The sequence below is a fragment of the Dreissena polymorpha genome, chromosome 12 (assembly GCF_020536995.1).
Source record: "Dreissena polymorpha isolate Duluth1 chromosome 12, UMN_Dpol_1.0, whole genome shotgun sequence".
NCBI lineage: Eukaryota > Metazoa > Mollusca > Bivalvia > Myida > Dreissenidae > Dreissena > Dreissena polymorpha.
The window spans coordinates 54,158,748-54,180,877 of record NC_068366.1 but is presented as its reverse complement, the minus strand read 5'-3'; the positions used below and the strand labels follow the sequence as shown (position 1 = coordinate 54,180,877).

General features: G+C 34.9%; 1 long non-coding RNA gene across 1 annotated transcript; it reads left to right on the top strand.

Moving 5' to 3' along the window:
* Positions 1 to 12,332: 12,332 nt before the first annotated feature.
* LOC127852802 (uncharacterized) lies at positions 12,333 to 15,641 on the top strand. Its single transcript, XR_008036267.1, has 2 exons — positions 12,333 to 12,756; positions 13,875 to 15,641. It is a non-coding gene; the product is annotated as an uncharacterized LOC127852802 (long non-coding RNA).
* The last annotated feature ends 6,489 nt before the right edge of the window (positions 15,642 to 22,130 follow it).

Here is a 22,130-nt window from a genome sequence, read left to right as displayed (position 1 = left end):
AGAAATATTGGTAATTCCATTATCGAGTAAGTATTTGTTTGCAAGTGCCTAATCTCTGATACATATTGTTTATTACTCTCTATTTGTGTGAAAAGAACTACATGGTTATTATGGTTTCATACATAACGTTTTCATACAATATAACAAATAGCATTTTAACTGTTTACGCAAACCTTTTTATTTACAGATAAAAATTATTATGACTGTCTTCAAGTCAGTGTCGAAATCTAACGCGATTGATTCGTTCGATGGAAAGTTGGTGTTAGGAGGACATATGCTGGAATTTAACCTTACCGAGGAGATCCTTACCGAGGACATCCCTACCGAGGAGATATTAATGCCCAAAATCAGCTGTCAGGAAGATCAGGTAAAATACATTATTTACATGTAATAGGTTAATTTTGCTATTGTTTAAACATGTATTTTTCGACCGATTTGATTTTCATGTCTTGTTCATTTAAGCTTCTTTGTAAGAGGAATGATATAAAATTACAAAGACTATAGTCTAAAATTTCGCACATTTGATTATTTTAAAGAAAAAGACGGTACCAAAAACATCAATATACAGTATTGTAAATGAAAAAATACAACTGGATGAGTTTAGCTTTAATCAATGGAGTGGACTTAAGTGATGCAAAAGTAGTTTTAAAGCGAGAGTTCATTATACCCCCACAAACGAAGTTTAGGGGGATATATAGGAGTGAACTTGTCTGTCGGTCGGTCTGTCGGTCTGTCTGTCGGTCGTACCGTATTATGTGTCCGCTCTCTAGTTCAAGTAGTTTTCCCGATCTTCACCAAACTTGGTCACAAGTTGTATCAACATGATGTCTAGGCCAAGTTCGAACATGGGCTTGCCGGGTCAAAAACTAGGTCACGGGGTCACTAAGTGCGTTTTAAACATTCAGCATGTTGTCCGCTCTCTGATTCAAGTAGTTTTTATCCAATCTTCACCAAATTTGGGCAGATGGTTTATCCAGATGATCTCTAGGCCCAGTTTGAACCTGGGCCATGCTGGGCCAACAACTAGGTCGCGGTGCCACTAAGTGCGGTTTTAACATTCAGCATGGTGTCCGCTCTCTAATTCAAGTATTTTTCATCCGATCTTCACCAAACTTGGTCAGAAGTTGTATCTAGATGATCTTAAGGCCAAGTTCGAACATGGGCCTTGTCGGGTCAAAATCTAGGTCACGGGGTCACTAAGTGCGTTTTAAACATTGAGCATGGTGTCCGCTTTCTATTTCAAGTAGTTGTAATCCGATCTTCACCAAATTTGGTCAGAAGTTTTATCCAGATGCTCTCTAGGCCCAGTTTGAACCTGGGCCTTGCCGGGCAAAACTAGGTCACGGGGTCACTTAGTGCGGTTTTTAACATTCAGCATGGTGTCCGCTCTCTAATTCAAGTAGTTTTTATCCGATCTTCACCAAACTTGGTCAGAAGTTTTATCTAGATGATCTTAAGGCCAAGTTCGAACATGGGTCATGCCAGGTCAAAAACTAGGTCACGGGGTCACTTAGTGCGTTGTAAACATTTAGCATGTGTCCACTGTTTTTTGTGAAGACAACATGCTAAATAGTCTGTGTCAGTGCGGCATGTGGGGGTATTCGTCACGTCTGTGACAAAGCTCTAGTTGGAATTGTTTGTATCATTTCGCTTTGGGAATACAGCTGAAATAGGCCTGAGTGCCAACCTTCAGGAATAGCAATAGAGGCACCTTTCTGCATTTTAATTAAGGCAGTATTAGCCCATTTTGACATGACATGGAAACATCTATTTTAATTGTAATTTCCCCACATAATGGCTGTGTCTTATTATTCCTTGAATATCATACCCGCATCGGTATGTAGACATTTGTAGATAAGATTGAAATCTAAGTTCATCCGTCATACCATCTGTATGTAGACATGTGTAGATTAAATTGAAATTTTAGTTCATTCAGACACAAATAGTTCACATGAAAAGTGTGTCTGCCAAATGTCTAAACAATATTCAGTGTGTAAGGAGTCTGGCATATTAGGCTTAATTTCAATCATTCCTTATGATAGATTTTGGAAAAGGCTTATGCTGAAATGTTATCACTGATGCAGTTTCAACTATACCTGTATCATTCAATGATGGGAACAATAATTATGATTTTAGCCTTGGCCTGGGGAAACCAGGCTTAATGCATGTGCTTTTAAGTTTCTTCCCAGATTAACTTGTGCAGCTCGCAGAGGCTAATCTTTAACGACATTTTCCGCTTTAACTGGATTTCGCTAAAAAGAGACATCCTTTAAACGAAAAATGCCATTAAAGCTGAAAGTGTTGTCCTTGATCATTGACTGAACAGCTATTCTGGGACGACACTTTACGCACATGCATTCAGCCCAGTTTTCCCAGAACAAGGCTTATTTGTAGCCCTGCTTAATCTCTCTCAGGACCTGACATAGGATAAACAAGAGATCGCACGTGACCTGCTGTCAGGGTCGGATGAGAACGACGAGGAGACTGCAGATGTGGATGAACTACTGGAGACAGTTACCTCCTCACAGACTGCAAGGCTCCTCAGATGTACGTACAGGAACTTGGGCTGGGCATCAGTGATAATTGGGATGCCAGTGTGTGTTTTTCCACCATTTTGGGAATCGGGATGGGTTCCTTTGGATTCGAAAATTCACTGTGTTTTGGCAAAACTTTGGAAACAGTGTTATTGTTTTGCTAAATAAAAGTGTTAAAACAGAGAGTACAAGTGTTTTCAGTATTATATTTAGTAAGGTTTAACTTATATAGCTTGAAGGGAGAAAAAATTATTTTGGAAATCTCCAATGACAACCCATTAGGGGAATATATACTATTTTCCATTGAGAATGGAGCCGATTACCAGACCCAATTTCGGAACAAAAAACACTGGATGCATAATGACAGATAGGTCTAATGACATATGCGGCCAACATAGCTGGTCTAAAGCAAAGCTGTGCTCTATAAAGTTAAGCAAGGTTTTGTGGTCCTTACGAAACTGCGCAGTGTTGTCTTGAGCTACACAGGCAGCATATGGCATACGACCCATTTCCTCACGAAGGGGGTCAAATTCTGACTAAAAATGATTGTGGTTTAAGTACTATTATTCCGGGATCAGCATGCCTGTGTAAATTGAATCTCAGTTTAAATGTTGCCTACACTTGAGGTTCATTTACGTCATGTTTGTTTTTTTACACATTTACTATTTTGTAAGTAATAGTATTTGATATTCTTCTCAGTGTTTATCTCTGCAGCCCACAGTCAGCCTGGCAGTGAAGACAGTGATTCAGAGGAGGACCTGCACTACAGACCCGAGGAAGAATGGAAAAAGGTACGAGCCTAGTGCTGGCTTAATGCATGCAGGGCTTTTGGCCTTAGAGAATGGCCGTTTTTTCACAAATTTGAGACTTAAATTTGTTGGAAATTAAGGACGTTCACGACTCAAATTTTCTAAATTTAACACATTTTGTCACTCATTTTTGCACAAATTAGCCACTATTTTTTATTCAAAAAATGAGGGCGTTAAGGCAGCTTCACAAAGATAGTTTAAGAGTCATTCCTGATTAGCCTGCACAGGCTTATATTGGACGACACTTTTCGCACATGCAAAAGCCTTGTTTTCCAAAGAAATTCTTGTATGTTTAGTTATGTAATTTTAATCTGCGATCTTTGAGATCTCTACCTTACAAAGCTCTAGCTCCACTTGAGCTATTTAGATGTTATTATAAAAAAATGCTGGCTTCCAGTCATAAGTCTTAGGATAGAAAGAGTGTTATTATTACTTGTAAGCAAAGAAATGTTACAATCTCACATTTATAACAGATAACAGTGCTTCAAATCAGTACAAGGTACAAGCTAGCTAGCCCTACAGTGGTAAATTGTAATTATGTCTTTCTCAAATTCTCGGATTTTCATCAAGGTTATAAACTTGTATTGATTTCTGCAATCAATCTATGAATGTGTGCTTCTAGGTCAATCTCTTCATTTTTATGAAGGAGAATGTGAACACTTCTGTTACAAGGTGTAACCTCAGCAGGGTTTACATGGTGTTGCATATTTTTACCACTTTTCTCCATTTCTTTAAAGGGTCTTTGTATGCATCAGGACAGTACTAGTACTGTACGTCAATTTTTGTCTTTTAAAAAAGCAACTTGGAATATGACAAGAATGACACAAATATTATATAGCAGGTATAATCAAAAACTTTGAATGGGCTATAGTATATAACATAAGTCAAACGCACTACACTTTCCCACCCAGAAGCAACTTGATAATGGCTATGTACAACAGGCATAAAGCCTGTTCAGGTTCAGGTTTTAAGCCGTTTGGTGCTCATCAATGTCATGGGGTTGGACTGGAAGCATAAATATTTTAATATAGTAAGAAATGTCTTAAATATAATATGATTTTCTAAGGGATTGAAAATGGGTCAAAATGTGTATCAGTAAAAGGTTGATCAACATTTATGACATGTTACTAACAAGTACGTGTTTCTTGTAGACGATCTCAGTGGGGTCGGCCTACCAGGCCAGTGTGCCGGAGGGCTGTGCATGTACGGGGTTGCTCCAGCCTACGAAAACGAGGACAGGCTACTATGGGACCCCAGCAGAATGAACGACAGTGAAGTTAAGACCAGCAGTTATATTAAGCTGTGTTCTTGTAAAACTGGGCTTAATTTAGCCTTATAAGGGAATACACTTTCTGTCTAAACTGTATTTTTTTCCAAGAAGAGCCTTACTTTCTGGCTCAACATGGATTTTTGTTGAAGGGGAATTCCTCTTAACAAAAATTCCACAAAAGCTAAAAATTTCCTCCCTAATAAGCCTTTGCAGACTTTTGCTCAATTTAACTATTGACAGTCCCGGCTGATGAGGATTTTTATTAATCATGTTTTGGCGGGCCAGGGAAAATTTTGACTGTTCACTATGATCAAACAACAGTTATTTTGAAATTATTATGAAATAAAATTTGAAACAAGTTCTATGTTAAACATTGAGTTTTCCATGGGCTGTCACTTCTTGTATTATTTGTTTTAGTAACTATTTATATTTGTAATTACTAGCTTCTAAGAGGAACTTTACATCTGCCATGTAAGGACTGTGAACATTTTTTAATGACATGACTTTTGTTAGCAATCCAGTTGCTCAACATGCCACGTATAGGAGGCATATGTTTAATATTTATGTATGTGAAGAGTTCTTATATTTATCTCGACCTATTTATTAATGAAGTTGTCTGCAATGTACACATACAGTTTATGTTACAGTGGAGAAATATTTGGAAGAGATTCACCTTTAGTGCTTGCAGACAGCCATAGGGTCCATGCAGTGCCTACTGGGGCCCATGTACGGGATGATGAACAGGTAGGCAGAACATGTGTATTGCAAAGCAGTACTTTTATAAATGGATGCTATAGATGTATGTTTATAAGAAAATGGTTCTTGATAGCAACCTTGAAAGTCTGGAGTTTTTCAATATCTCAAAAACTGATTGGAAAACTATTCCAAAGATTGGCACCTTGGAAGGATTTTGAGTTTGGTCAATGACCTTGGGAACGGTATCACCTTTTCTGACTTACTCTTGTGTTGTTTGAATGTATAGTGTATGTACAAGAAATAAGTCAATATAGATGGAGGCAATCTTGTGTTTTAATGCCCCCAGCTTCTACAGATGCAGCGAGGTATATATTGTCTTGCCTGTCTGTCTGTTCTTACTGCCATGTTTACAATGTTAGCCCAAAATGAAACATTTTGTCTTATATCTAATATTTGCATAATGTATAGCGGGGACAGTGGTCTATTGGCAGGATGCTGGGATCTAGGGATCGGAATGTCCCTGGATGGATCGAATCCTGTACAGGACACTTTATTGTTCCTAGCAAAAAATTGATCCCACACTTGATCCTCTCCACAAAGGTGTATTAATGGATACATGTGAGGGAAGTAAGCCAATGTGCACTGGCTGCATGCTGCGCAGAGTGTTAACAGACGACTTATATCCCAGTGATCAGGGGCAAGTCGGCAGAAGATGCACATGCAATCATAGCAGACTATAAACCCAACTTTTTTTTTCAAAAATGCTTTAATATTCATAAAAGTCGAAATTCTTGGTTAATCCAAAATGATGTGTTGTGTCTAACATCAATTTTGCTTTCTATAAAGCTTTAATTCTTCCATGGTATATGTGAACACTCACAACACACCCACATCACCTTATTTTTGACCATGAAATTAACACACTTTTTGACGTAGATTTATTCCAATGGGTCCATGAATCAATACTCACAAGGCTTCCTCGTAGGGCATATGTGTTTATTGGACCCTGTGTACTAATAACTGAAAAATATGGTATAACATGATATATTTGACTATTTAGTTAACTGATAATTAAGTGATTCGTATTGTCTGTGACCAACATGGTCCCCTAGATCAAGATTAAGAATAAATCTGATCACCTGTAACTTGTAGTTTATTGTTATGTCCCCTACCACTATAGTGGGGGACATATTGTTTTGCCCTGTCTGTTGGTTTGTTACTTTGTTGCTTTGTTTGTTTGCGCCAACTTTAACATTTGCCATAACTTTTGCAAGAAGATAGTAACTTCATATTTGGAATGCATGTGTATCTCATGGAGCTGCACATTTTGAGTGGTGAAAGGTCAAGGTCATCTTTCAAGGTCAAAGGTCAATTATATGGGTCAAAACTGGTTATTTAATGTACACTTTTTCAATAGTTAAGATAGCAACTTGATATGTGGCATGCATGTGTATCTCATGGAGCTGCACATTTTGAGTGGTGAAAGGTCAGGGTCATCCTTTAAGGCCAAAGGTCAAATATATGGGGACATAGTGTTTCACAAACACTTCTTGTTAAAGGATTGTGTTAAAAGAATTCTGATACCAAACAGAACATGAATAGTCAAAATGGCATTGTATAAATCGAATTACTGACATTTTGAGACTAAGCTTTATTTCTGGCTTCTTTTATTTCTATATGTTTTGCAGCAGCACATTGCTTTAAACCAACTGTGCAGTGTTAGTTAATTAGTTATGGGCTTGCAGTACAAGATAGTCCACACATAATCTGTGAATTTTTACATGTTCGTTATAGGGAAAACAGTCACAAAGTAATATAAACTCACTTTGTTGTGTTTGCAGGCTTTGTACTTGTTACTTCAATGTGGTCACAGCAAATAAGAGGCACTTAGGCGGAGGAAAATGCAAGCTATTCCTGCCACAGGTACGTGTGCTATCATTATAAGAAGAGTCTTAAAATGGACGAATAAGTCATGGAGTTGTATAAGTTGTTAACACAAACAATATTTAAGGACAATAAGAAATAAATAACAAAAAAGTGAAGTTATTTACCATGTTTGTTTTCTATGTATATTAAGGTTTTGCTATTTTACAATACTTTAAACTAGTATAAGAAAGAGCCGCGAAGCTGAAAAACTATGTTTAATACATGTTCGTAAAGTTTCACCCCAGATACGTTTGTCCAATCGTCACAGGCTTATGAAGGACGTCACTTTCTGCCTAAATTGGATTTTTCTAAGAAGAGGCCCCTTTTATAAAAAATAATACTGTAAAAGGGGAAAATGTCATCTTATAATATTAATGTAGGCTAATCTGGGATGACACTTTACACACATGCATTTAACCCCGTTTTCCTAGAGCGAGGCTCATATGTATATCACATGGCATGTGTGTGTTTCAAACCCAATGAGTCTGTGGTCAGAGGAAGAATGCAGCAATTTTGAGACTGGTCTTCGCTTCTATGGGAAGGACTTATACATGATACATCAAAATAAAGTAAGGATATAGTGTATTGTTATACCCCCACAAACGAAGTTTAGGGGGGTTATTGGAGTGAGCTTGTCTGTCGGTCGGTCAGTCTGTCTGTCTGTCGGTCGGTCCGTATTAAGTGTCCGCTCTCTAATTCAATTTGTTTTCATCCGATCTGCACCAAACTTGGGCAGATGTTGAATCAACTGATGTCTAGGTCAAGTTCGAATATGGATCATGCCGGGTCAAAAACTAGGTCACGGGGTCACTTAGTGCGTTTTAAACATTGAGCATTGTGTCAGCTCTCTAATTCAAGTAGTTTTCATTCGATCTTGACTAAACTTGGTCAGAAGTTGTATCTACATGATGTCTAGGCCAAGTTCGAACATGGCTCATGGCAGGTCAAAAACTAGGTCATGGGGTCACTTAGTGCGTTTTAAACATTGAGCATGGTGCCCGCTCTCTAATTCAAGTAGTTTTCATCCATTCTTCACCAAACTTGGTCAGAAGTTGTATCTAGATGTCTAGGTCAAGTTTGAATATGGGTAATGCCGGGTCAAAAACTAGGTCATTGGGTCACTTAGTACCTTTTAAACATTCAGCATGGTATCCCCTCTCTAATTCAAGTATTTTTCATCCAATCTTCACCAAACTTGGTCTGAAGTTGCATCTAGATGATCTCTACGCCAAGTTTGAACATGGGCTATGCTGGGCCAAAAACTAGGTCACGGGGTCACTTTTGCGTTTTTTAACATTCAGCATGGTGTCCGCTTTCTAATTCAAGTAGTATTTCATCCAATCTTCACCAAAGTTGGTCAGAAGTTTTATCAAGATGATCTTAAGGCCAAGTTCGAACATGGACCATGCCAGATAAAAAAACTAGGTCATGGGGTCACTTAGTAGGTTATACACATTCAGCATGGTGTCTGCTCTCTAATTCAATTAGTTTTCATCCGATCTCCACTAGGCTTGGTCAGAAGTTGTAACTAGATGATGTGTAGGTCAGGTTTGAACATGGGCCATGTCGGGTCAAAAACTAGGTCATGGGGTCACTTAGTGTGTTTTGAACATTGAGCATGGTGTCCGCTGTTTTTTGTGAAGACAACGTGCAAAATATTCTGTCAATACGGCATGTGGTGGTATTCGTCACGTCTATGACAAAGCTCTAGTTCTTTTTGTAATTTATACTAAATAATAATTGTACCCTTCTTTCAACTTGTCTAGTTGATGTAATTGAGTTGTTGAAAATGTGTTTGACAATTTTATCCAAGTAATATGAAGTGAAAGAGGTCTCGTAATTCATCGCAATTCCAATGAAGTTGTTAATTTATATGCGTAGTGTGAATATACGTTTTGCAAAACTAATGACACATATTGTATAACATAGCATATTATTGTGTTCGAGAAGTAACTTTACCGATAATATTGTTATTCTTTTCATTTTATTAAGAAAATAACTTCGATGCATTCCAAAGCCATTTGTCTTTTTTTAATAATTTTTTGTAATAATTTTCTGATGCATGAAATCGACTTAAATGCAACTGATGAATTTGACAAGTTTAAAATAGCAATAAATCGTAAGAACTGTGTTTTATTGACTAAAACTGTGTATGTCTATAAACACATATCTTCTAATAATTGAGTTTCAGCAACACAATTTAACTCAAAAGGTCAAAAGGTTTATCTTAAAAATAGTTTGATTAATTTCTGCATTGATTATAGTTGTGTCAAAAAATGGTTCGCAAAACTCAAACACCTTATTTCTATTAAGTTATTAAGTAATGATAGACACACCCAAATGTGCAAACGAATTAGGAAGACTACAATTGTTCTATTAAGAAGGTAACACGTTCAGATAAACACTATTTAAAACATGACTATCTTTTTAACATTTTCATTTTTTTTATTCTATTCATCCACGTTTAAAATAAACTTAAAAACATATCTATACATTAAAAAACATGTACAAACACACACGCGCGCGCATGCACGCAAACATATATTTTTAGAACGTTTTTCTTATTGATTGCATTTTTTACATGCACACCCAAAAGGACATAAGAGTTATAAAGGAATACAATTGTTCTGTTCTGAATTCTAAAATATTATCACATAAATCCTGGTGTGGAGTCGAATTCATCAACGTCAGAAGTTATATTAATCGATATGTCTATTTTCACGAAGTATGTATATGCACATGAGGAATATGTTGTTGGGTGGAGGTTCTCTGTCAATAGCAAGTGCTGTAAGCAAATTGTAAGATATAAGATGGTTTTGAGCTGAGAAGGCGTGTTTCCATGCAAACTCGTGTATCCATACAAACTCTTGTTTACCGCTATAGCTTTTACATATTATATATTTAAATATCTCTTAGACATTTCGCGTTGCTATCAAGTGCATACCATTGCATACTATTTTAAAATATCGTCATAAAGATCGATAGACGAATTCAGAAGATGTCATGAATGTTTATAGTGATATTTTCTGCAAATTGTATGTAGGCGCAGTACATGCTTGATGACCATCGTATCAAATCCTCTTGTTGTTGTATCTGTATCTAATGCTTTTCAGTGAAATATAGAAAAGAAAGAAAGAACGATATCAGTAAAATAAATAATTTAATATCGTGTAATATTGTGACAATATAACAAAAGTTAACTTGTATCATCAACCTTCCAGTATCAATTACATGTGTTAATGTGAAGTATATTCTCATTACACGTTTAATGTGTCTGCCTAAACAAATGTATTAACAATATGAACAAAAATTTCCATAAGCCTCCCTCGTCGTCACGAAACATTTTTTCACTCGTGGCTACGTTACTCGTTGAAATATGTTTTATAACCCATTTTTAAATATCCGGTCATTCACCTAAAGTAACAAATACCCACTTAATTGTGCTTGAATAGGCTCTTGAAAAATATAGTGTGTGTTTTTTTGTACAGGAATCAAGATTTTGAAAATTCCTCATACCCTTACCTCAAAGTCATTATTCGGAGTTCATTGGTCCAAGCCTGCAAAGAATCAGACATACTGCACCAGATGGTACCAAATTCATACCAGAGTCTGGCCAAGATATGGATGACCCTTCTAGTGATACAGGAATTGATACATATTATGAAAGTCTCAATAACGACAACACGTTCGGTCAAACGGTCGTAATAAGCCGAATTGTTTTGGGGTCATTTCCTGCAATTTTTACTGAAAACGTGTGTAAAGATGCCCGTAGTTCGTCAAAGCTTAGTCCGGGTTAGTCGGTTGTCAGCGATTGATCTTTATTTAGGGAATATATAAAGTTAAAATATCCAACCAAAAGTCGAGTAAAAAATGTTTGTTCCCTAATGGTAATAGTAGTTTAAGGTCGCGAGAGTGCATCATTCTTTTTTTGACGTTTTTGAAGTATGTTGATTCGACATTTTAGATTGTGAACCGCTTCTGAAAACGCCGAAGTTGGACCTTGATAGAGACGATAAAACGACTGCGGGCGTGGAACTTTCAAATAACATTATATTCATTATTCGCGGAAATGCAAAGGTAAATGCCTTTTATCAGGTCGTACCGCTCAAATTGTTTTGTTTTCAACATAACATATTTTATGCAAGCGTAATAATGTCTTGATTTGTGTGTGTCTGTCTATATGACAATTGCGTTGTTTTTATCTGACCCTGAAGACTTATCAAAAGTCGGCCATCATTATTTCTCACTCCCCCGAGACGGAGGCTGTAGATTTCTTTGGCGCAACTCTAAACACCTACGTGCCACGGTCAGGGAAGAAATTTAAGTATAGGCATATACGAAAGGAAATTGCAGATGGATATCCGGCGTATAAGATGCGGATTAGGTATAACTACGTTTTGTGGATCTTAATTTAGTCAGCGAAATCAATGCACATACCTTTTAAAGGGGCCTTTTCACAGATTTTGGCATTTTTTTAACATATTCATTAAATGCTTTATATTTATAAATGTAAACATTGGATCGTAAAAGCTCCAGTAAAAAATCAAGAAAAAAAAATAAAAAAAGGAAAAGAACATTGCCCGCAGCAGGTTTCGAACCAGTGACCCCTGGAGTCCTGCCAGAGTCCTGAAGTAACGCAGATGAAGTTGTGTCATTTGTTTCTAATAATTAATTCAATATCAGAGATTGGAGATAGCAAATCTCTCTTAAGAATTAATATTCTTGTTTTTGTGTTCGAATTGAAAACATCACTCAAATAAACGTTAAATACTTAATACTGCACATCAACATCATATAATAAAATTACAAAAATTAACTTGAATTTCACTATTAACATGTTTAAACAAGCTCAATTACACGCTTTTCCACAGCAGCGCATACCGGCTTCAAACCCCACACGCATGACTGAACATGCTTAGAAAATTGTATTGGTATCTATATATGTATGTGAATCAAAACAACATATAAAATAATAATATCGTTGTTTTTTAACGTTCAAAGCATTACATTATGACGTTTAAAACATTGCCATTATTATTTTAGAAGTCATAAAAATGTAGGTGCAAATAATATAATATTTTCATATATTTTCTGATGACGCTATAATGTTTAAAGCTGATGAGAGTGATGCCGGTATTGGCTTCTACATCAATCCACAGTAGGCCGGCTTCAACTTATGTTTATAATGGACCTAAAATTTACTCAACAAGACAGTTTTGTTTATGTTAATTACCTCATTTTGTCAAACCAAAACGTATATTGGAATCCAGTTTGATGGTATAATAGCAATAAACGTACTGGTTAAAAGTGCATTCGACTAGCGTATTTGCTTACCGGCTTCTGACGTATTGTTTTCTATTTACAACGCTAATAATTGATTTTTTTTCAGGAAAGAGGACGATTGTGACATAACAGTTTTAAAAGCTGGGGACAAAATTTGTTTTCCATATGGGGACAAAATTTGTTTTCCACACCTTATATCGCACCACGCCATAGTAGAGCCCCTAGAGCTCTATGAAAGGTAAACATTCATTTGATCATCTTCCAACATAATAATATACTAATTGCATATAAGGAACATATTTCCGTTTGTTAGTCAGTAAGATAAAATTAAATATTTAGACAGTGACAATTATCGCCATGATAATGTACAAGGTTTTCAACTGTTTTCACACAGTTAAAGAAATAGAGTATATTTGTTGGAATCGGTGGAATATCGACTTTAATTCACGAGTGATCATAGAAAGTAATATGAAAATACATACTTTCTATGATCACGAGTGAATTAAAATCGACATTCCATTGAATCCAACACATTTTCTTTTTATGCTATGCTTTTTTCACCGATTTTTTACATTGTAAAAGACTTAAACTGGAGAATTTTACTGGAATAATGACGTCATTTCGTCAAAAAAGACGTCTTTTCAAAGTAAAACAGTGAAAATTATCGATATTTTTCACTGTTATTTTTCACTGTTTCAAACAGTGCATTATCAGTTTTAATTCACTGATATTGCTCTATAAACCACCGGAAAGCATAAAATAACAAAAGATAATTTTAATCGCATGTAAATGAAAAACATACAGCAAAATATCATATAATAAAGTTAAATTGTTTTTTGGTGTAATATTGCCTTTTTTCTTCAGTTGAAGTAGTACATTGATCTATGATCACACGTAACGTCTATATGCTACCAACACCAAACTATATAATTTTCTTATGTGTTAAAAGTATGGGTTTACTTAGAATATTTGTTTTACTCTTTTGTGAGCTATTGTTTTTAATATGATTATCTGAAAAAAACGACTTTGTGGGAACACGTCTTGTTCGATATATGTATGTGTTAGTATTTACCGGTTACAATTCAATAAATGTACATTACAAAGAGGAGACGTGCACTGAACTTCGATGTTCTGCTTAGTGATTCAATTCTGAGTGTTAGAAGAATTAAAATATTTATGAAATAAATTATAAGGAAAATTTCTCAGCAACTTCCAGCCAGATTTGAATGGACATTCAATGAAAACTTCATAATAGGTGGAGAGTGGTAAAGCAAGAGGTTCTGGTTCATTGAATTTATTTGAGAATTATTTATTGTTTTCCTGATCTAGTTTAAATTCGTAGTTTCTTCTTTTCAGGGAGGCTGCACATGCTGTCAAAATAGCACTTATAGGGAAAATGGAAGTCGGCAAAACAAGCTTAATTAACGCTCTTCTTGGCCGTAAACAATACGAACAAGGAGAGCTACGAGAGCTGGGAACACAGTTTGTCTTTGGCCTTGATGACTTGCGAGACTTGTGTGATGAAAGTTTTGTTTTAAGAAATAAACGCACGAATTGTTCTGTTTGTTTGCCAAATTCGATACGTCAACATATATTCCTTATTGACACTCACGAACCGCACCTGTACGACTTCGGTAAACTGGCTATCGCTATCATAAATGCCAGAAAAAGGAAAAAACCAGACGTTCACAAAACTAATAGTTTGTGGTATAAGTTGTGATACATTTATATTTTTGACTTTTATTTGACTTTTCTTCTTACAGTGTAAAAAACAATTTTAAAAGCATTTCCATGGTTTGTAGTAAACATTATTTATTATTATTCACGTAGTTCATTGAAAGATGTGCATTATACTTTGCACTCATCTGTTGTTTTTTTATGTTGTGTGCAAAAATACATCCACTTAGTTGGTTAACACATATTGATGTTTCCATATGTATGTGCGTTCTTAAACAAAATGTGTAAATATATGTATGAAAAATTGATTCCAAAATAAAAAACAAAGATTCCTAACGGTCCCATAAAGATACTTCTTAATGATGTATAATACGTTAAAATTATTAACATTTGTTTAGCTGCTAAGCTTATATAATGTCTGTTTTTTTATTATATTATTATTTGTAGGCTAATGTATCAGCTGTGATCAACATGTTTGCATAGTGTCATATAAAGTGTTATTATATTAGTAACATTTTCACTTGCTACAATGTGACGTCACTATATCAAATTCTTGTGTTTAAGTTTATTCATCTTACCGATACAGACAACGGATAAAAACAGATGCAGTATTTAAATCAATATACTGAACGAATATGTTTATACGGAAAGGTATTTCATTTAAATGTTCTGTGGCAATTAATACGATACTAATTTTAATGTATATAGGTTTAATATCAATCTTCACAATGGCATTGTAAAATATGATTGATGGCTATTTCTGTGCTTTTTATTATCGTTTTATTTTCATTTACTTTGTTTCGCTACAATGTCTTTATTTTAGTTATATACTGATACTAAGAACTTTTGAACTTGTGAACATGGTCATTTCCGAAGTAGCATAATGGTATTACATATCAGTAAGAAAAACAATCAGAAAGGCCTAGTATTTATTTCATGATTGCTAAAAGGTAATATCTCATTCATTTAATATACGCTAATTTTATATTCGTATGTCGCCCATGTGTACATAAATGTATTAAATTTATATAATTCTAAAATAAAATGAAATACTTTAGTTATTTTAGAAATAAATTAATGTGAACTTATTATTTATTTACATACGCATTAATTAATTCATCTTATCATTTATAAAGTACATTTATTCAAAAGTACTATTGTTTTATGAAATGTATTCTTTTATGTAAATATGTTTTAGAAAAACAGTTTGTCCATTTCAAATATACTTGTGAATTATAATGTATGTTTCAACTTAAATGCATTTTAACTCTTAAACTTTCCTTAACATACTAAGGTTGTACTTACTTAGTATGTATGGTTATTCGCAATTTTGACGTTGTATTGTTAGACTGTATTTTGAACGAATCAACTTAAATGAAGTGTGTATATGTTGTAATTAAAAGTTAAAATGTATTAAGTAATTTCATTAAAATATTCAATACTGTTGTTGTGCTGTTATTGTTCAGCTGGTTAACATGTGTAACATTTAGCGACATATTATGAATTAAAATTACTGTCATTTTTTATCAGATTGATTCATGGAAATGAACTGATTTTAATATAATAAAACGATCGAAACAACACTATTAACAAAATTAACTAGTCTTGTGAATGAAATATTGCGTATATTTTGTCTTGAGCCAGATTCTATCCCTTATTAGACTACTGCCGAGATACCACCACGTGATGATAATGGTATTAAATTGTCTTTGTATTATTAACAATTGTAATGTTTAACCCGGTTTTCAAAGAAGATGAAATTCCTGGTTTTTAGGTTGGATTATGGCAAGCGGGCGGGCTTCGATAAACAGATGGTTTCCAGTCAATGGCCTTGTTTGCTTTCGTCATTCTTGATGAAACATTGGATTTAGCAGGCTTTCGTGGTGACCTAGCGATTTCTTTTGGGTCTAGTTAGGCCATGGCCAAGGCAATGTATGTTTCATGCATGATACAAGAATAGTACTCCACTTACGAATAAATATACTACTTGTTTATACATCTAAACAACTATACAGTGCTGTATCACATATATCCTATTATCATTTCATCAGATAAAGAAAGACCCGTTTATTACTGTTTTACCTTTATTTGATTTCGTTCTAAAGTACTCTCTGTCTTGTTCATTTATGTATAGCGGTAGACATTTGTGCACTAACTTTACCTTTCCTATTGTAATGTTACCTTACATGAAATTGAAATGACGGCTGAAGTGATTACTAGTATATACTTGATCCATTTACATGATTTGGGTGGAATATTTTAGTTATGTGACAAAATGGGTCAATGTATTTGGGACTATTCATGTAAAATAAACAAGGTGCATAAAGCTCATTGGGTCCTTAACCTGAAATGGCTTGAAGTCAACCCAGGATGACATGAATCGGCTTGAAGTCACCCTAGGGTGACAAGAATCGGCTTATAGTCACCCCCGGTTTATTTGTGGGCAATTTCAGGTCGACAATGACCCGATGAGCGTTAATAAAGTACAAACACGGTTTATGATCAATAACTTCAGTTTTGATAGAGTTATTACTTTTGTTGGTAGCGTATAAGATCGCTCTTGTAATTTCATTTGGGGCCAGTCGCGGTAAAGGCCCATGTTCTTATACTATGAACTACAAATAGAAAAACGGCAAACATGTTGTCTCTTGTCAATAACTTAAATAACTTTGCATGGACGGATCTTGATGAAACTTTTGATATAGAAAACTTGCAAGCAAACTTAGACTTTTTTTACAACTCCCCACTTTAAGAGGTATAAGTAAGGACATGCAGAAATCTTCAAAATCAGGAAGCTGTGTTCTCTAAAATCGCAAGCCAAGAGTTTTGACATTTGGTATCTAACTTAGGTCAGAGGTTTTGTATAAGCTTTGTTCTAATATTGCGCCAGTGGTAAAAATTGACCACGCCCGATTCATAACAGGATTTAATTAGACTTATAGTAAAAAGGTATACAGCTATTTTCTGTAGGTCCCCAAATTTGATTTCTGTGCATAAAATAACGAAACAGTCCTTTACAAAATATCTTTAGATAATGCCCATGTGGTTGAAACTGGCCGCACCTTAAGATCACATTATATGCATGTAGATACTCATCTTTTTTAAACCACAAAACTCACAATTGTAATATGTGGCTTGTAACATGATAGCATGGTCACCTTCTAAGCTTGTTCAAGTTAATGCCCATGTGCTTAAAACTGGCTATGTTTGGGGACGTAGGGGAATAATTTAAATCAACTTTTACTGCATAATAACATAAACAATACCTGAAAACACAAAGCACACAGCTGTGATATTTGGTATCCTCTACAAAGATTGTTCAAGTTAGACTTCTGGATTCGAAACGGGCCTTGTCACAATAAACCTGTGAGTGATCTATGACCATCTTGGCCTTCTTGTTTGTATATGGCAACGACATTGCTTAATAGTTTACGTTTGTTTGCCGATTAAATTTTTCTATCAGTTACGTTAAAGGAACATAATGCATAGTAAATTATTTACGATAGGACCAAGCATTGAATGCGTACAATAAACAAACTTGTCTTTCATAAATGAACATAATGAAGCCACATTGTAATATGTTGGAAACAAGTGTGTTATATGTTTTGGTGAGATCGATTAGCACATCTTTAATGGTAAGAACTTCAAATCAAATTAAATTTTCGAATTTCAGCTACATCTTAGTTTACATATCAACATTCTGTGACACGTGTACGCTATATAAAACAATCTTATTGAACCCAATAAGAGAACCTATAGTATCTCGCATCTAAAGTAGTTACTGGTTCAACGAGATGTTCATCAAGCTTCAATATACATGTGGTCAAATGCGTAATATTGAAAAGCGACAGTTGTTTATAATAATAATATTGGCATACCGTGCTGTAGAAGATATCAGTATGCAACAATCACTTAAGTAATTAGAAAAAGTAGAATGCATATATACATGTACATATTATATTAACATGGTGCTCTAATCAGCTTAATATATTACTTATCTTCTTAATGCATGATATATTGCATTAGAAACAACAAACTAGCCAGATGAAAAGTAATATGTATGTGATATATTTCTAATATATTTATGACTGTGTAGATTTCCCATTCTTTTGTACAGAATCTGCCCACAACCTATGATGCTGTTTTCTTTTTTTAATAAACCTGCAGTTTTAGTATTATACACTTATAGGGAGATCAATTACGGTGTATATGATGCCGAGAGGTGTACAAAGAACGCATGGTTAATGCATATCAAATTGACTTATGTGCATGTAGAAAATTCGTGTCATCATTTGTGCCATCCCACAGCCGACGCGTCTCGTCAACAGCCATTTCTAATTAAGTCTTCGACTTGCAATAATTTTACAACATTTTGGTCTTAAAAGTATTAAAAGTTAAATGGTGTTTCGATAGCAAGATTTCGTGCAAGGAACACTGAAGTAATAACAATCAGTTTTTGGGGACACAACTAGTGTGAATCAAATCGTTTATAATTTCGAGAGTTTGGTACCCTTTCTTGAGTGAACGCATGTTTTAACCTTAAAATATGGATAGAAAATTTAAACTTTATACTACAAAAGTTAAATGATACATAACGAAAGAAAAATGACATCTTAAAGTAATGTGGTTTCTTTTTGAATGGCACCACACACAGCTTGTTAAAATGGAGTATTTTGAAACATTTTGTATAATTTTATAAAGTAAAATTAATTTACATATACAAAACAAGATAACGCAAAATATGTATAAGCCATTTATAAATATAGCTTTGGATTATATTATAATCTATACAAAATAGTATTATTTATAAAGGGTACATGCCCCCGCCCCTATCTCTGTCATTTATATGACATATTTAGCCACACATACTATTAAAATTTTTTATATCATTTACTTCAATATTGCCTACAATGCCTTCTTATGGTGTCTTGAATTTATTTACACCAATAAATGCATCAATTCAACCCAACCTGGAATGTTATTTATTTGAAATCTCCGAAATATATTAAGTTCCACGAAGTTGACAGACTGTCTCTTTGTCTGGCAAATACTTGTCTTCATCTCAAATGACATCGTTTTCTTATGAATCTCATTCCAATATTATATCTTACATGAATTTATCTAGGACACTTTTGACGTACAATTTATGGTTTTAACTTTTTATTTATAATGAATTATCTGGTATCTTCATTATGCATGAATGTCAAGATTGTTTTGCTATTTAAAAACGTTTGAAGATGTGCTGAGTTTTATATTTACCTTTGAGTGAAAGTGCTGTGATAGTATGTACACTGTATTTGAAGCAGAAACGTGTGCTGAATGGTTGTGAATTTTTGTTTAAATTGACACTTTGAATACATGATACTGCTTATTAATTGTATGCGGGTTCTTATAACGTTTTTTTTAATAATACTCTTTTTATTTGCATAATTAAACCTATTACTTTTATATTGCATTTGATATATATAATCCGCGTGTTCCTTTAACTCTGGAGATAATTGATATTTATATACATAAAAAGTATTTGCAAATCGTACAATCAACTGAAAAAACAATCTAACTTTGGTGATAGTATCTATAAATTTATAGTAGGACTTTGTTGACATGTTAAGTAATGGCTTGGTATTTTACTACCATTAAAAAGTAAACAAGTTCATATTGCTCCAGTTTGAATATGTGTGTTCATGAATAATGTGCAACAGTGCATACTAGTACGTGTAGAATACTACTCCCATTCTCTATCATTCTCTGAGATTTCTTTCTAAATCTCTGTTCTGTAAAACAATTTTGTAATTATTTGGAAATGTGCTGGAATACTTTATGTTAAATAGATTATAGCTTGCAGATCGATCCTTTGTCTGGTTTTTATATTGATAATTCAGAAAAGCTTCGAAAAGTGGAAAATATAAAATCTAAAGCAAAATATAAAAAATCAGAAGGAAAAAAACTTGAAGACATTGCAAAATCAAATCCAAAACATTTCTGGAAATCCTTACAAAAATGCTATAAACAAGCACCAAACAAGGATGACAGTATAATAGTAGCAGACTTTTATACGCACTTTAAAAACTTTTTAGGCGAACAACCCGAACAAATAAATGAAAATGTTGCCACCACCTAATATACGGATATTGATTTAGATAAAGAATTAGTTTAAACCTATTTATTTTAGCTCGATTGCATCGAAAGCCTAAGGCTTATATAAACGCTCTCGAGTCCGTTTCCTGGGCCTAGAACCAGTACTTGGTGTCTTTGGGGGAGATCTAAAGAACGCTCCCACGGTGGGGATCGAACTCGTGACCTCCTGGTCGCTAGGCGGACAAAAGAATTCACATTGAATGAGCTCAAGGCAGCCGTCTTCCATAAAAAAATAACAAGTCTTGTGAGCCTGATAAGGTATCTTCAGAACTAATTAAATCATCGTTTAGTGTATTAGGACCACACCTCCTAACAATATACAACAAACTTTTCAACCATGCCGAATACCCGGAAGACTGGTGCCTCGGATACATCGTCCCTATATATAAGAGCGGGAAATCAAATGAAACTAAAAACTATAGGGGTATAACCTTAAATAATATCCTAGCAAAAATATACTCTCAATTGCTACTCAACCGTTTAACAAACTGGACAAACAAACACCGAGAAATCATTAACTGCAAGTTTGGTTATCAAAAGGGCAAAAGCACAACAGATTGTATATTTATACTAATCGCAATTATATCAAGAATAATAAACTCAGGCCAAAAATTATGCACCATTTTTATCGACTATCAACAGTGCTATGATAAAATCAATCACACACTACTTTGGCAAAAATTGATATCGGAAAATGTGAGTTCAAAAATGATAAACGCTCTAAGAGCGATGTATAGTATCGTAAAATCAGTAATTAAATTCAATCATAACTTGTCCGACACATTCTCGATACACCAAGGAATGAATCAAGGTGATTTCAGTTCATCGCTGCTCATCATGATGTTCGTTAATGACAGGTTAGAGTTCAACATTCAAATTACCGAATGTCGAGCTGGCTCGGCATTCCAGCTCGACATTCAGTTCGGCATTCGCATATAATGTTGTATGCTTATTTTTGAATGTCGAGCTGGCTCGGCATTCCAGCTCGACATTCAGTTCGGCATTCGCATACAGTGTTGTATGCTTATTTTAGAATGTCGAGCTGGCTCGGCATTCCAGCTCGACATTCAGTTCGACATTCGGATATAGTGTTGTGCAAATTTTTTTAATGTCGAGCTGGCTCGGCATTCCAGCTCGACATTCAGTTCGGCATTCGCAAATAGTGTTGTATGCTTATTTTCGAATGTCGAGCTGGCTCGGCATTCCAGCTCGACATTCAGTTCGACATTCGGAGATAATGTTGTTCAATAATTTTTTAATGACGAGCTGGCTCGGCATTCCAGGTCGACATTCAGTTCGACATTCGGAGAAAGTGTTGTACAATAATTTTTGAATGACGAGTTGGCTCGGCATTTCAGCTCGACATTCAGTTCGACATTCGGATATAGTGTTGTTCAATAATTTTTGAATGACGAGCTGGCTCGGCATTCCAGCTCGACATTCAGTTCGACATTCGGAGAAAGTGTTGTACAATTTTTTTTTAATGACGAGCTGGCTCGGCATTCCAGCTCGACATTCAGTTCGGCATTCGCAAATAGTGTTGTATGCTTATTTTTGAATGTCGAGCTGGCTCGGCATTCCAGCTCGACATTTAGTTCGACATTCGGATATAGTGTTGTACAATTATTTTTGAATGTCGAGCTGGCTCGGCATTCCAGCTCGACATTCAGTTCTGCATTCGCAAATAGTGTTGCATGCTTATTTTCGAATGTCGAGCTGGCTCGGCATTCCAGCTCGACATTCAGTTCGGCATTCGCATATAGTGTTGTATGCTTATTTTCGAATGTCGAACTGGGT